The sequence below is a fragment of the Leuresthes tenuis genome, unplaced genomic scaffold (genome assembly GCF_036924035.1).
Source record: "Leuresthes tenuis unplaced genomic scaffold, fLeuTen1.0.hap1 SCAF_10, whole genome shotgun sequence".
Taxonomy (NCBI): Eukaryota; Metazoa; Chordata; class Actinopteri; order Atheriniformes; family Atherinopsidae; genus Leuresthes; species Leuresthes tenuis.
Window position 1 is genome coordinate 27,138,007 of NW_027325364.1, and position 11,419 is coordinate 27,149,425.

General features: G+C 44.6%; 4 non-coding genes across 4 annotated transcripts; 2 read left to right on the forward strand and 2 right to left on the reverse strand.

The window, feature by feature from the left end:
• Positions 1–7,285: 7,285 nt before the first annotated feature.
• On the forward strand, positions 7,286–7,399 carry LOC140317216 (U5 spliceosomal RNA). The gene has a single exon (XR_011917549.1). It is a non-coding gene; the product is annotated as a U5 spliceosomal RNA (small nuclear RNA).
• A 316-nt stretch (positions 7,400–7,715) lies between these two features.
• LOC140317021 (U2 spliceosomal RNA) lies at positions 7,716–7,906 on the forward strand. The gene has a single exon (XR_011917374.1). It is a non-coding gene; the product is annotated as a U2 spliceosomal RNA (small nuclear RNA).
• A 2,622-nt stretch (positions 7,907–10,528) lies between these two features.
• Positions 10,529–10,719, reverse strand: LOC140317432 (U2 spliceosomal RNA). The gene has a single exon (XR_011917747.1). It is a non-coding gene; the product is annotated as a U2 spliceosomal RNA (small nuclear RNA).
• Positions 10,720–11,035: 316 nt separating this feature from the next.
• Positions 11,036–11,149, reverse strand: LOC140317405 (U5 spliceosomal RNA). The gene has a single exon (XR_011917722.1). It is a non-coding gene; the product is annotated as a U5 spliceosomal RNA (small nuclear RNA).
• Positions 11,150–11,419: the final 270 nt, after the last annotated feature.

Here is an 11,419-nt window from a genome sequence, read left to right on the forward strand (position 1 = left end):
TTGTACTTTGCAGTAAAAGAAAGTGTAAATCAAAAGTTTTAGGAATCCGAGAATAAGCTTATTTTCATGAGTTCTGCACGATTTCGGATTTTATGTATAAAATGAATTCCTTCACGCAAACTAAGTTAACACTGCTTTGTCCTTCATATGTACCCATTTCTACATATATTTCAAGCATAAACTTCCTCATATTACCCTGAATGAGAAAGAGCCACACTTGTGATTAAGCCATACCTCCCTTTTGAGGAGTTCTGCATGATTTGGGATTTTATCTATAAAATTAATTCCTTCACTCAAACTATGTTAAAACGGCTTTTAACTTCATATATATCAATGTCTCGATAGATTTAAACAAAAAAAAAACAACGTTGTACTTTGCAATAAAAGAAAGAGCAAATCAAAAGTTTTAGGAATCCGAGAATAAGCTTATTTTCATGAGTTCTGCACGATTTCGGATTTTATGTATAAAATGAATTCATTCACTCAAACCAAGTTAAAACTGCTTTTTCCTTCATATTTATCAATGTCTAGATCGACTTCAACAAAGAACAACATTGTATTTTGCAGTAGAAGAAAGAGCAAAACTGAAGGATCAGGAATCCGAGAATAAGCTTATTTTCATACGTTCTGCATGATTTGGGATTTTATGTATAAAATGAATTCCTTCACGCAAACTAAGTTAACACTGCTTTGTCCTTCATATGTACCCATTTCTACATATATTTCAAGCATAAACTTCCTCATACTACCCTGAATGAGAAAGAACCACACTTGTGATTAAGCCATACGCCCCTTTTGAGGAGTTCTGCATGATTTGGGATTTTATCTATAAAATCAATTCCTTCACTCAAACTATGTTAAAACGGCTTTTACCTTCATATTTATCAATGTCTCGATAGATTTAAAATAAAAAAACAACGTTGTACTTTGCAGTAAAAGAAAGAGCCAATCAAAAGTTTTAGGAATCCGAGAATAAGCTTATTTTCATGAGTTCTGCACGATTTCGGATTTTATGTATAAAATGAATTCATTCACTCAAACCAAGTTAAAACTGCTTTTTCCTTCATATTTATCAATGTCTAGATCGACTTCAACAAAGAACAACATTGTATTTTGCAGTAGAAGAAAGAGCAACACTGAAGGATCAGGAATCCGAGAATAAGCTTATTTTCTTATGGGCAAGAGGGAACTGCTTTGTCCTTCATATTTATCAATGTGTAGATGGATTTCAACTTCTTCTACTGCAAAGTCCAATGTTTTTCTTTGTTGAAGTCGATCTAGACATTGATGAATATGGAAGGACAAAGCAGTTTTAACTTGGTTTGAGCAAAACAATTCAATTTATAGCAAAATCCGAAATCGTGCAGAACTCATGAAAGCAGGCTTATACTCGGATTCCTGAAACTTTAGATTTGCTCTTTCTTTTACTGCAAAGTACAACGTTGTTTTTTTGTTTAAATATTTCTAGACATGGTAAATATGAAGGACAAATCAGTTTTAACATAGTTTAAGTGAAGTAATGCATTTTATAAGCAAAATCCCAAATCATGCAGAACTCACGAAATGCTTTTTCTCGCTTTTCACTGCTTTTTACAAACTTTGGTCGGACGTTCACACCTTCTTGCATCCGAACACCTCCGCTTCCGCTTTTGATGATGTATATTCGGGCATTCGAACCTTTTTTTACCCGCTTTTTACAAATCATTGTTGGACTTTCACGCCTTCTTGCAGCCGAACACCACCTCTCCCGCTTTTGATGATGTATGGTCCAGTATTCTTACCTTTTCTAACACATTTTTCAGCAATTATGGTCGGACATTCACACCTACTCACAGCTGGACACCTCCGCTCCCGCTTTTGATCATACAATGTCGGGACATCGCTCCTTGTCTTACCAGCTTTTTACAAACTTTAGTCGAACATTCACACCTTCTTGCAGCTGAACACCTCCACTCCCGCTTTTGATGATGTATAGTCGGGCTTTCGAGCCTTTTCTTACCCAGTTTTTACAAATTATGGTTGGACATTCAGACCTTGCAGCCGAACACCTCCGCTCTCTCTTTTGATCATACATTGTTGGGCATTCGCACCTTGTCTTACCCGCTATTTCCAAACTATAGTCAGACATTCACACCTTGCAGCTCAACCTCCTTTTGATCATGTATGGTCTGGCAATACTACCTTTTCTTCCCCCGTTTGTGAGTAATTATGGCTGGACATTCACACCTACTTGCAGTCGAACAGCTCTGCTCCCGCTTTTGATTATGTTTGGTTGGATATTCGAACCTTTTCTTAACTGCTTTTTACAAACCATGGTCGGACTTTCACACCTTCTTGTAGCCGAACAACTCCGCTCCCGCTATTGATTGTGTACAGTCGGGTATTTTAACCTTTTCTTACCCGCTTTTTACCAACTATGGTCGGACATTCACACCGTCTTACAGCGGAACACCTCCGCTCCCGCTTTTTATGGTGTATAGTCGGGCATTCGAACCTTTTCTTACCCGCTATTTACAAACTATGGTAGGACATTCAAACCTTCGTGTATCCGAAAACCTCCGCTTTCTCTTTTTATCATACATTGTCGGACATTCGCACCTTTTCTTACCCGCTTTTTACAAACCATGGTCGGACTGTCACACCTTCTTGTAGCCGAACACATCCGCTCCCGCTATTGATTGTGTACGGTCGGGTATTTTAACCTTTTCTTACCCGCTTTATACCAACTATTGTTGGACATTCACACCGTCTTACAGCGGAACACCTCCGCTCCCTCTTTTGATGGTGTATGTTCGGGCATTCGAACCTTTTCTTACCCGCATTTTACGAACTATGGTCGGACATTCAAACCTTCATTTAGCCGAACACATCCACTCCTGCTTTTGATGATGTATGGTTGAGCATTCGCACCTTTTCTTACCCATTTTTTACAAACTATGGTCGGACATTCACACCTTCTTGCAGCTGAACACCTCCTCTCCAGCTTATGATGATGAGTGGTTTGATATTCGAAAATTTTCTTTCATGTTTTCTAGCAATTATTGATGGACATTCAGACCTTCTTGCAGCTGAACACCTCCGCTCCCGCTTTTGATGATGTATAGTCGGGCTTTCGAGCCTTTTCTTCCCCGGTTTTTACAAAATTATTGTTGGACATTCAGACCTTCTTGCAGCCGAAAACCTCCGCTCCCTCTTTTGATCATACATTGTCGGGCATTCGCACCTTCTCTTACCCGCTTTTTACAAACCAGGGTCGGACTTTCACACCTTTTAGTAGCCGAACAACTCCGCTCCCGCTATTGATTGTGTACAGTCGGGTATTTTAACCTTTTCTTACCCGCTTTATACCAACTATTGTTGGACATTCACACCGTCTTACAGCGGAACACCTCCGCTCCCTCTTTTGATGGTGTATGTTCGGGCATTCGAACCTTTTCTTACCCGCATTTTACGAACTATGGTCGGACATTCAAACCTTCTTTTAGCCGAACACATCCACTCCTGCTTTTGATGATGTATGGTTGGGCATTCGTACCTTTTCTTACCCATTTTGCAGTAATTATGGGTGGACATTCACACCTTTTTGCATTTTAACACCTCCTCTCCCGCTTATGATCATGTGCGGTTTGATATTCGAAAATTCTCTTCCATGTTTTCTAGCAATTATTGATGGACATTCAGACCTTCTTGCAGCTGAACACCTCCGCTCCAGCTGTTGATGGTGTATAGTCGGGCTTTCGAGCCTTTTCTTCCCCGATTTTTACAAATTATGGATGGACATTCAGACCTTCTTTCAGCCGAAAACCTCCGCTCCCTCTTTTGATCATACATTGTCGGGCATTCGCACCTTTTCTTACCCGCTTTTTACAATTCATGGTTGGACTTTCACACCTTTTAGTAGCGGACGCTCCCGCATTTGATGGTGTATAGTCGGGCATTCTCACCCTTTCTCATCAGCTTTTTGCAAATTATGATCTGACATTCACACCTTCTTGACAGTCGAACAGCTCCTGCTCCCGCCTTTTGATTGTGTATGGTTCGGATCATTCGAACCTTTTCTTAACCCTGCTTTTTACAAACTATGGTCAGACATTCAAACCTTCTTGTAGCCGAACACATCCACTCCTGCTTTTGATGATGGGTATTCAAACCTACTTGTTGCCCGCTTTTCATTAATTATGGGTGGACATACACACCTTGTCGCAGCCAAACACCTCCGCTCCCTGTTAGGATCATGTATCGTTGGGCATTCGTACCTTTTCTTACCCATTTTGCAGTAATTATGGGTGGACATTCACACCTTCTTGCATTTGAACACCTCCTCTCCCGCTTATGATCATGTGCGGTTTGATATTCGAAAATTCTCTTCCATGTTTTCTAGCAATTATTGATGGACATTCAGACCTTCTTGCAGCTGAACACCTCCGCTCCAGCTGTTGATGGTGTATAGTCGGGCTTTCGAGCCTTTTCTTCCCAAATTTTTACAAAATATGGATGGACATTCAGACCTTGTTTCAGCCGAAAACCTCCGCTCCCTCTTTTGATCATACATTGTCGGGCATTCACACCTTTTCTTACCCGCTTTTTACAAACCATGGTCGGACTTTCACACCTTTTAGTAGCGGAACAACTCTGCTCCCGCTATTGATTGTGTACAATTGGGTATTTTAACCTTTTCTTACCTGCTTTTTGCCAACTAATGTCGGACATTCACACCTTCTTACAGCGGAACACCTCCGCTCCCTCCTTTGATGGTGTATGTTCGGGCATTCGAACCTTTTCTTACCCGCTTTTTACAAACTATGGTCAGACATTCACACCTTCTTGCAGCCGAACACTTCCGCTCTACCTTATAGTGTTCTATGGGGTATTCACACCTTTTTTTTTCACCGCATTTTATAGATTATGGTTGTAAATTCTTACCCACTCTTATCCGAAGACCTCTCCTCCTGCTTTGGTTAATATATAGTCGGGCATTCGAACCTTTTCTTACCCGCTTTTTACAAATTATGGTTGAACATTCACACCTACTTGCAGCCGAACACCTCCGCTCCCGCTTTTGATGGTGTATAGTCGGACTTTCGAGCCTTTTCTTCCCCGGTTTTTACAAATTATGGTTGGACATTCAGACCTTGCAGCCGAAAACCTCCGCTCCCTCTTTTGATCATACATTGTCAGGCATTCGCACCTACTTGCAGCCGAATACTTCCGCTCCACCTTTTAGTAATGTATGGTTGGCATTTGCACCTTTTCTTACCCTTTCTTACCCTACTGATTGCTTAAGATTAAGTTGTTTTTTTTCAAACTACATTTTTTTAATTGTTGAAACTTGATTTGAAGTGGATAAATAAGGAGGACAAACAGTTTTAAGTCAGGCTGATAGAAGGAATTAATTTTATAGCAAAATCTGTATTTCGTCATATGTCGAGAGATGCTTATTGCTGAAGAAGTTCTTTCTCATTCTACAAAGTACAACGTTGTTTATCGTTGAAACTTGATTAGACATGAATAAATATGAAGGACAAAGCAGTCTTAACTTGGTTAGAGTTAAGGAATTCGTTTTATAGGAGAATCCGAATTCGTGCATAACTCGTAAAATAGAGCTTATTTTCGGATTCCTGAAGAATGAGTCTGGTTCTTTCTCATAATACAAAGTTTGTTGTTTATTGTTGAAACTTCATCAGAAGTGAAGAAATAAATGAATTCCTATCAACAAATGTGGGATCTAAACTCTAGTGCTTCCTCTAAAATAATTTCCTTTCTCAATTCAGAAATGTGTGTGTGTAAGTCACAACACCCGTGACACCAAAACGGCTTTCTTTTATCTCTTTTCTCTACACTCTGCACTGTGAGCACACACAACAAATCAGAAAGGCTTTTTTCTCTCTTTTCTACATTATGGACTGTGGGGACACAAAACCGCTCTCTCTTTTTTTTTTTTGATTGTGTGCCAGGGCGTTGTCTCACGTATTAGATTATGCTTACGATACGAATGGGTTTATCAGTCACATCAGAATCCATACATACTGATCCTCCCGTAATAAAATGGTCGGATCTTATCAAACACACTTTGTTTCTTGTGACAATCAAGTCAGCGAAACAGCGTATACACGTCAAGACACTGAATCAAGTTTGCCACAAGAACTCATAAGTTTGGCAGTATTGCTCTGCCGTCAGCAATCATACACCCATTTTATTTTCGTGAGACATGTGCAGGCACCTGTTCATCTACTGTTCTATCACTATGAATTAGTTTATCTATTATCAATAAGGATACTTCTACAACTACTATCAAAGTATGTCCAGACTTCTTATGTTGTCAGTTGCTATATATGAATAAGTGGGTAGCTACTGACAAGCATTAAGCATGTCACACAGCCCAAACATATAACATTTCAGGACACACCACACAGTTAACAACCACAGTGAAGTGTCAAAGCCCAAACATGTAACATTCAACAGGACACTTACACAACACATTCAAATCAAACAGTCAGACAACATACAAGAACATATACCCCAGCCGGCATTGCTCCCTGCCTATTTTCCTACAGCTCACTATGTGTGCGCACACCTTTATTCACAAACTCTTCAACTTATACTCTTTTACCGAAGCTGCTACAGCTCAATTGGCCGAATACCGAATAATCCTAATTCGGTGAATTTGACATCTGCCTTACATGTAACAGATTAGCGGTTTAGCAGTTTTAATTTAGTTTGAGTGAAGGAATTCATTTTATAGCAAAATCCGAAATCGTGAAGAACTCATGAAAGTAAGCTTATTCTCGGATTCCTGAAACTTTAGATTTGCTATTTCTTTTACTGCAAAGTACAACGTTGTTTTTTTTTGTTTAAATCTTTCAAGACATGGTAAATATGAAGGACAAAGCAGTTTTAACATAGTTTGAGTGAAGGAATTCATTTTATTGATAAAATCCCAAGAGTCTGCTGAGAAAAGAGAGTGAATGCGAAGTAGACTTTAACACGGCTCTGGGAGCGAGCCGAGTGCGGGCTAACCGGGAGAATTGCTTGAAAGAAACGCGACACCGAAGGAGCGGTCAGAACAAAGCCTCAATACGGTTTTCCCGTGGTGTTTTTGTTGCTGCCTTGTCTTTTGCACAGAGTAAAAGACAAGGCAGCCATCGAATAGGGCCCGATTGTTCCTACTTGGTCAGCCGAGGAGCAGGGGGGGGGGGGGGGGGGGGGGTGGGGGCAAGCGTCTCAACCAAGCAAAGCTCACCATGGGGAAGGTGGCTATGCCAACTAGCCTGATGCCCTGCTAATCGTACTCTGGTTTCTCTTCATAACGTACAAGTCTTTCGCCTTTTACTAAAGACTTCTGTGGAGAGCAGCACTAATGAGTTGTTTCTATTTTTGGCAGGCTTTACCTTTGCGGGTGAAGCCCTTTCTGTCTGTGCAAAAGAAATCTTGTTACTGTGCAGAGTGACTTCTCTGAGTAGAGTCGCCTTACTTGTTGCGACTGTGCCGATGTTCGAAGCTGGAGTGCAAAGTTATTGCTTGAATGGTGCTTGCTGGAGCGTGCGGGAGTGCAAAGTTATACCATTTAAAAGGGCTGAAGAGTGCTCAGTGCAGCAGGTGGGCGGAGGTGCAAAGTGACACTCTGGCCACCTATGGCCATAAAAAGAACAGGGGTGTTAGCGGACAAGTGCGCATTGTGCCAGGAAGGGCCCTCGGACGTGAACCAGTGGACAGTTGTCGCTTCTCGGCCTTTTGGCTAAGATCAAGTGTAGTATCTGTTCTTATCAGTTTAATATCTGATATGTCCTCTATACAAGGACTACATATTAAATGGATTTTTAGCAATAGGAGTTGAAAAAGTAGCTTGCTCCGTTCACTCCAAGCATTGACCCCGTACTGCAGTGCCGCTGGGAACGGTGCGCTCTTCTCTACTCTTGTGAAAAAGCAAACAGCGGTGCAGGATGCAAGTTTCAGGGAGCCCAAAATGAAACTTTCTTTTAGTCTGCTGAGAAAAGAGAGTGAATGCGAAGTAGACTTTAACCCGGCTATGGGAGCGAGCCGAGTGTCGGCTAACCGGGAGAATTGCTTGAAAGAAACGCCATACAAAATGAGCGGTCAGAACAAAGCCTCAATACGGTGTTCCCGTTGTGTTTTTGTTGCTGCCGCTGTTTGCTTTTTCACAAGAGCGCACCTGTTGAGGGGGGGGCCCTGGGGGGGGCCTGGGTGATGGTGGGTCTCAGGCCCGGGCTGCTGCGACTGGTGTGACCGGGGGTGGTTTGTTTGTTTGTTTGTTTTTTTGTTGTTGTTTGTTTGTTTTTTGTAGAGGTCCTCCGGAGTGGGGTTGGGTTGAGTGGGGTGGGGCGGGATGGGTACCTTCTGGGGGTACAGTAGCTCCCAGAATATGGTCGCTGCAGGCCCCGAGCCTGGTGGACATCAGGCCCTCCTGTCCTGTGTTGGCTCCCTGGTAGCGGGGATGCCTATTGCAGCCAGTCCCTGGCTGCCCCCAGTGTATATCCCCATACCCCTCTCCCTTCTGGCTCCTGTACACAGCACACACTCACACATGAAGGGTTTTGGGGGCGTGTGTGTTCGGTGGGGTGTAGTGGACTCTGCAGTAGTTGCACTCTGCAGTTCCCACCCCTGCTTTAATTACACCCTAGACATTACTACTTATCAAACACACTCACACACACACACATTAGGTCTTGGGGGGTGGTTACACTGAGTGGCATCTGGTGGGCGGGGCTCTTTGGGTATGTAGGCTGCCCAGAGGGCCACGCTCCCAGTTCTACAAGTTTGGCTGCCCCTCAATTTTAATTGCTCACTATTAGAAAATATTGAAGAGCCAGAAGGGTGAGGGGAGGGGTCTTCTTTGCACACCCCTGCTTCCTGGTTGCTGCTCGGGGGCGGGAGGGGGCCAGGAGGATTAATTAATTGTTCTGCTGGTTTGGGGTCTGTGGTGGCTGGGGGGCTGCTGGCCCCTTGTGTGCCCGCTGCACTACACCCCAGCGGAGTCGAGGGAGGGGAGGACGTGTGGATGTATGGGACATGAAAGTGTGTGTGGTAATGATTGGGCCTGGATCTTGGACTTGCTGTCGCCTGGCCTGCCTGTGCTTCTCCCGATGGGGGGGGGGCGGCGTGGCCTCTCTCCGCTGCTCGCGACTTCACCCACCTGTGGGCACGTCTTGACTCCCAGGGCACTTGGCCAGGGGTGCTGGGGCAGGCGCTGACCCACTGTGTGGCTGTCTGGGGCGCTTGGCCCTCCTGGGTATTGGGTAGGGCCTCTGCCGGGGGGGTTTGGGGGGCGCTGGGCTCCTGGGGCCCGGATCCAGTGCACGGCCCATGTCTGGGCGGCTGGGGCCCTGGCGACATCGGTGGGCTGTTGCCCCCTGGCTCCCGGAGGGCCTCTGCCCTATGCTTATGGGGGCTCTTTCCGGGGGCTTCCTCTGCAGTCTTCTGGGTGGATGCGTGGTTGCCCCTGCGGTGGGCTTCCTGGGTTCTGTGCTCTGTGGGGGCTGCTGGTGGCCTGGGTCTTGTGGCCCTCTCTGCCTGCTTCTGATTGCTTGGGGGGGGCTGTGGATTGTGGCCCTGTACGCTTATACACTCATAACTAAGCACGGTTATCATGTAGGTCCTGTGCCATGGGTGTTGCATGTTCTCACACACACACAACCACATTCATTAGTCCAGTAGCATGGTCGCTAAGCAGTTGATGTATTATCATGTCGTCTCAGGTCATCTATATCCACAGCTGTGTTGTATGCGATGTATGTTCTGTTTTTCTCTTCTTTCCTCTTCTTCTTTCCTTGTCCCCCGGTCCGGTTCAGTTCTATTACATGTCATATATTGTAAACAGAAATAAATAAATGGGCATCAAGGGGAGCTTTACATTTATAAAACTTCCCTTGGCAAAGCAAATCTGTTTGGCATCAAAGGTATTCAGACTACAATTCTGCTGCCATAATGCTGAACACGATAAGGGGAAAAAAAAAAAAAGTAAAGAAGACATTTCTGCCGAAAGCCAGGGACTAGACCTGTTCTAAGTTCTGTACTTTTTAAAAGGGAGCCAACACAGGACAGGAGGGGCCTGATGTCCACCAGGCTCGGGGCCTGCAGCGACCATATTCTGGGAGCTACTGTACCCCCAGAAGGTACCCATCCCGCCCCACCCCACTCAACCCAACCCCACTCCGGAGGACCTCTACAAAAAACAAACAAACAACAACAAAAAACAAAAAAAAACAAACCCACCCCGGTCACACCAGTCGCAGCAGCCCGGGCCTGAGACCCACCATCACCCAGGCCCCCCCTCAACAGGTGCGCTCTTGTGAAAAAGCAAACAGCGGCAGCAACAAAAACACAACGGGAACACCGTATTGAGGCTTTGTTCTGACCGCGTCATTTGGTATGGCGTTTCTTTCAAGCAATTCTCCCGGTTAGCCCGCACTCGGCTCGCTCCCAGAGCCGTGTTAAAGTCTACTTCGCATTCACTCTCTTTTCTCAGCAGACTAAAAGAAAGTTTCATCTTGGGCTCCCTGAAACGAGTAGAGAAGAGCGCACCGTTCCCAGCGGCACTGCAGTACGGGGTCAATGCTTGGAGTGAACGGAGCAAGCTACTTTTTCAACTCCTATTGCTAAAAATCCATTTAATATGTAGTCCTCGTATAGAGGACATATCAGATATTAAACTGATAAGAACAGATACTACACTTGATCTTAGCCAAAAGGCCGAGAAGCGACAACTGTCCACTGGTTCACGTCCGAGGGCCCTTCCTGGCACAATGCGCACTTGTCCGCTAACACCCCTGTTCTTTTTATGGCCATAGGTGGCCAGAGTGTCACTTTGCACCTCCGCCCACCCGCTGCACTGAGCACTCTTCAGCCCTTTTAAATGGTATAACTTTGCACTCCCGCACGCTCCAGCAAGCACCATTCAAGCAACAACTTTGCACTCCAGCTTCGAACATCGGCACAGTCGCAACAAGTAAGGCGACTCTACTCAGAGAAGTCACTCTGCACAGTAACAAGATTTCTTTTGCACAGACAGAAAGGGCTTCACCCGCAAAGGTAAAGCCTGCCAAAAATAGAAACAACTCATTAGTGCTGCTCTCCACAGAAGTCTTTAGTAAAAGGTGAAAGACTTGTACGTTATGAAGAGAAACCAGAGTACGATTATCCGTCACTGCGGGAGTAGGGCATCAGGCTAGTTGGCATAGCCACCTTCCCCATGGTGAGCTTTGCTTGGTTGAGACGCTTGCTCCCCCCCCTTGCTCCTCGGCTGACCAAGTAGGAACAATCGGGCCCTATTCGATGGCTGCCTTGTCTTTTACTCTGTGCAAAAGACAAGGCAGCAACAAAAACACCACGGGAACACCGTATTGAGGCTTTGTTCTGACCGCTCATTCGGTGTCGCGTTTCTTTCAAGCAATTCTCCCGGTTA